Raw genomic sequence first — 4,722 nt, 5'->3', positions numbered from 1 at the left:
GAGACTCTATCATCCCACCTGACTGAGCCTATAGTCCCCTCAGGCACACACAAGCTGGACTCTGAGCAGATCCATGGCCAAGGGAACAAACTCCCCTGGTCCTCCACTTCTTCTACTGCTATGAACACTGATGGCCTTCTTCCATTTTTACATTTCTGTTACCAGTAATTTGTAATTTTCTCTCTCTCTTGGTAGCTTGACTAGAGATTTATTAATTTTGCTCATCAATTTTTTTTCCACTTTACTGATTTTTTCGAAGAATATGCTTTTTGTTTCCTTGACTTTTCTCTACTGATTTCATGTCCTAAACTTCACTGATTCTTTTTTGAGGGGAGGAGGAATCATACGTAGTGGTGCTCAGGCAAGTAACCTCAACTCTATACTCAGGAATCACTCCTGGCGGTGCTCAGGGGACCTTATGGTATGTTGTGGATCAAACCTACTTGGTCCTGTGCAAGGCAAGCACCTTACCACTGTACTATCGCCCCACTTCACTGATTCTTGCTCTCACTTTCGCATTTTTTGTCTGGTTTGTATTTTGTGCCATACCGGTGATTCTCAGGGATCTGGCTCCTTGCTCCTTGCTTTGGGATGACTCCAGCAAGTGAGGGAAACTGTGCTGCTGGATAGCAAAGCATGCTTTCCACACTAACCCTTTGAACTATCTCCCCTGAACTTCAAACTTCATTGTTTCTTTCTCCTATTTATTTTTTCTTGTTTTTATTTGGGGGCCACACCAAGTTTTGCTGAGGTGTAAAATAAAAATTCAACAAGTAGTGAGATTACCCCAGGCACCGTATTTCTAAACTCTACGCAGCCGGGTCTGAAGAAGCAGAGTAGTGAGGAAGAAATAATACACCAAGCCAGTCAGGAAAGTCAAGGAGTCAGTGACTTTAGTGGCTTCTCAAAAAGGGGTTGTGGGTAAAAGGCTCTTCTTTCCTTTTAGTTTGGTGGCAGCCATCAGTAAGCCAAGATGGACACATCTAAGTACATTCAGGAGCTCTGGAGGAGGAAGCAGTGGGATGTGATGTGATTTCTCTGGGAGTGCGCTGCGGGCAGTACCGCCAGCTCTCAGCTTTGCACCAAGCTCCTTGGCCCACCCGGCCAGATAAAGTACACAGACTGGATCCAAGGCCAACCAAGGTATGTTAGCTACCATATTTGTGTGCACCATGCTGGTCTTCTGGTCACAAACATCCAATGCCTAAGGGAGCAACCTATGGTCAGTCCATGCATCGCAGTGTAACGAGCTTAAATTAGCCCAAAGCCTTCAGTGTGTGGCTGAGAAAGAAGCTGGATGCCATTGAGGGGGCTCTGAGGGTCCTGAATTCTTACTAGGTTGGTGAAAATTCCACAAATTCTTTGAGGTTATTCTCATAGATCCATTCCATAAAGTTATCAGAAGAAATCCTGATACCCAGTGGATCACAAGACCAGTCCACCAGCACAGGGAGATGTGAGGGCTGACATCTGTAGGCTGCAAGAGTCGTGTCTTGGAAAAGGGCACAAGTTCCACCACACCATTGGTGGCTCTTGCAGTGCAACTTAGAGAAGGCCCAATCCTCTCCAGCTCCACTGTTCCTGCTAATAAGTAGCATATGTAAAATTCTCTCCTAATGAAAGCTTAGGTCATGTCTGCTTACAGGTGTTCTTTGTTAATTAGTCTGCAGATTATTTCCTGAATGCATTGTCAAATTATGAAAGTTAAAGTGCAATAATGTTTGAAGACTATATGTAATTATTGTTTCTAGTTTCCAGTAAAATAAGTGCTTTTTGGGGCCCGGAGAAATAGCACAGCGGCGTTTGCGTTGCAAGCAGCAGATCCAGGACCAAAGGTGGTTGGTTCGAATCCCGGTGTCCCATATGGTCCCCGTGCCTGCCAGGAGCTATTTCTGAGCAGACAGCCAGGAGGAACCCCTGAGCACTGTCAGGTGTGGCCCAAAAACCAAAAAAAAAAAAAAAAAAATAAGTGCTTTTGTCATGGCTTTATCTTATTAGGGATATTTATGTCTGTTAAAATGTTGTTTGGTATATTAGGTGCAAAATAAATTCTGTAAAAGAGAAGTGGATTAAAGGCTCGAGTGATAGCACAGCAGGTAGCTGTGCCTTGCACAGCTAACCCAGGACTAGCCTGGGTTCAATTCCTGGCATCCCATATGGTCCCCTGAGTCTGCCAGGAGCAATTACTGAGCACAGAGCCAGGAGTAACCCCTGAGCACCACCAAATGCGGCCCCCCCCTATAAAAAAAAAAGAGAGAAGTGGATTAAGTAGCCCTGTAGATTTTTTTGTTGCATGTGAATAAACATAGAGCTTTATTACAGAAATGATACAATGCTAGCTTATTCTCAAGTGGCTTCTTTGGTTTCTTATTTTCTTTTTAAATTAGATTGTGCTAGGAAATGTGGAGAATATCCTGGTTATGTGCAGAAGAAAACAATTAACTGGAATTCACGTAATATTAAATGTCCTCAGCATTTCATTATGTAACTGCTTTCATAAAAATTTAAAAGCCAAAAATAAAAAGAATGGCTTCTCAAGGCTTCTTCCTTGTGTCTCTGAGCCTAAGCCAAACTGACTTTTTTTTAAATTCTACCCATACCCTTCCACGTGGAGGGGGAAGGTTGAGAGTGAGACAATGTACCTATCCAATGGGCTTTTACATGTCAAAAGGAAAGGTTTAAGGAAGGAGGAAGTTGGAAGAACACCTTTGTTTGGGGTTGATAGCTGGTGTCATCTTACACTAAGGGCTTACTCTTGGCTCTGTGCTCAGGGATTGCTTCTGGTGGGGCTCAGAGGACTGTATGGGATGCCAGGGATCCACAGTTGGCAGCATGTAAAGTAAGCATAGGTCCTGGGCCCTTTTCCTCCATATTTTTTTTTGCTTGTTTTGGGGGCCACACCTGGTGATATTATTAACTGCACTCAGAAATTGCTCTTGGAGGGGCCAAAGCAATAGCACAGCAGTATGGTATTTGACTTGCACGCAGCCAACACAGGAGGATCCTGGCATTCCATATGGTCCCCTGAGACTGCCAGGAGTGACTTCAGAGCACAGAGCAAGGAGTAACCCCTGAACACTGGATGTGACAATGTTAGGGTTCAAAAATCGAAGGACGAGACCACACAAATTGGAGTAAAGTTTAAACTTTATTCCATCTGCCAACAGCTCCTAACTGACCAGTCAGGGTTCTCTCCCACGAGGGATGAAAGAACCCTGCTTAAGGTCGCAAATGAGATTATATAGGATAGGAATATAAGGAGGTTCTAGCTTTCTGATGATCTTTAAAATAATTGGCTCTTGTCCAGGGGTACCTTCCTATTGCTCCCTTGTCCTGCTCTGGTAGGCTACCTAGTATGGCTAAGTAGACTGAGGCAGCAGGTTCTATGGAAATAGGCTCGCAATATGTGGTCCTTACAAAATGGTATTTCTCCCTGCTCAGAACCTAAAGAAGAAGCCTGCCATGTGGCTTTTACAAAATGGCATCCCTCCTTATTCAGAATTCAGGTCCCAACATCCAAAAATAAACAAACAAAATAAATTTGCTCTTGGCAGGCTCAGGGGATGGTATGGAATGCTAGAAACTGAACCGAGGTCAGTCCCAGGTAGGCCACATGCAAGGCAAACACCCTACTGCTGTGCTATCATCACTCCAGCCCCATTTCCAACATATTTTTGGGTTTTTTGTTGTTTTTTTTTTTTGTTTGTTTTTTGGGCCACACCTGGCAATGCTCAGGGGTTACTCCTGGCTGTCTGCTCAGAAATAGCTCCTGGCAGGCATGGGGGACCATATGGGACACCAGGATTCGAACCAACCACCTTTGGTCCTGGATCGGCTGCTTGCAAGGCAAACGCCGCTGTGCTATCTCTCCGGGCCCCCCCATTTCCTACATATTTTTAAGGTAGATTAATCTACCTTAAACTAGCCTTTGCCACTCATCCTTTTCACTAAGGCTTTTTCACTTCCCCTGTTCACTATATGGAAGGTAGATGCTTGCATGTGACAATGGTCTCAAATTCCAACACCACACAGCATTCTCTGAACACCACCTAGTATCGAGCACAGAATCAGGACTAAATCTGAGCACTTTCAGGTTTGTCCCCCCACTGCAGCACCCCCCAAAAAAGCCCAAAAAGTAAACTCCTTAGAGAACTTGTCTCTAAGCAAAACATCCAGGCTACAACTTCTTCAAGGCAAATTTTTTGATGACAATCTTCCTAGCAAAGCAGGGGAGAATTCCTAGCTGGTGCAGTAACTGGTCTTGCTCAGAATTAAGCAACCTGTCCTTTAAATGACCTTTTCAGGGTGGTAATAAAGAGCAGCTTTGCCTCAGAGGCCACATGCTACTCATCTCCACTAGGCCTCAGCCTCTTCCTGAACCTCCATGGGCCACAGCAGAACCCAATTAAGCATGTCAGACCAATGGCCCATACAGTTTCCAGGAGCCAAGGACCATATTACTTAACAGCAGAGAAGGCAGTTTCTGTGTTGAGCGAATGCTTTACAAGTCACCAAGATTTGTGGATCCCCGTGGATCTACAAACTTTTGCACAGATAGTACAAAAGGCTGGAGTGCACCTTTGCAGGTGAACCATGGATCGATCAGCATTGAATGGATCCTTCAGAGTCCTTGAAAGTGACCCCCAAACAGTAAGCAATGGGCCAGGAGTAGCCCAGGAGCACCACTGAGTGTGGCACAACATCCTAAATAAATAATATCCC

The 4,722-nt window shown here is 44.7% G+C and overlaps 1 pseudogene; it reads left to right on the top strand.

Moving 5' to 3' along the window:
- Positions 1-973: 973 nt before the first annotated feature.
- On the top strand, positions 974-1,549 carry LOC126033402 (60S ribosomal protein L15-like; annotated as a pseudogene).
- Positions 1,550-4,722: the final 3,173 nt, after the last annotated feature.

This window comes from Suncus etruscus, chromosome 17 (genome assembly GCF_024139225.1).
Source record: "Suncus etruscus isolate mSunEtr1 chromosome 17, mSunEtr1.pri.cur, whole genome shotgun sequence".
In the NCBI taxonomy this organism is placed as follows: Eukaryota; Metazoa; Chordata; class Mammalia; order Eulipotyphla; family Soricidae; genus Suncus; species Suncus etruscus.
Note: the sequence above shows the minus strand (reverse complement) of the source record. Positions and strands in the feature narration are given on the sequence as shown.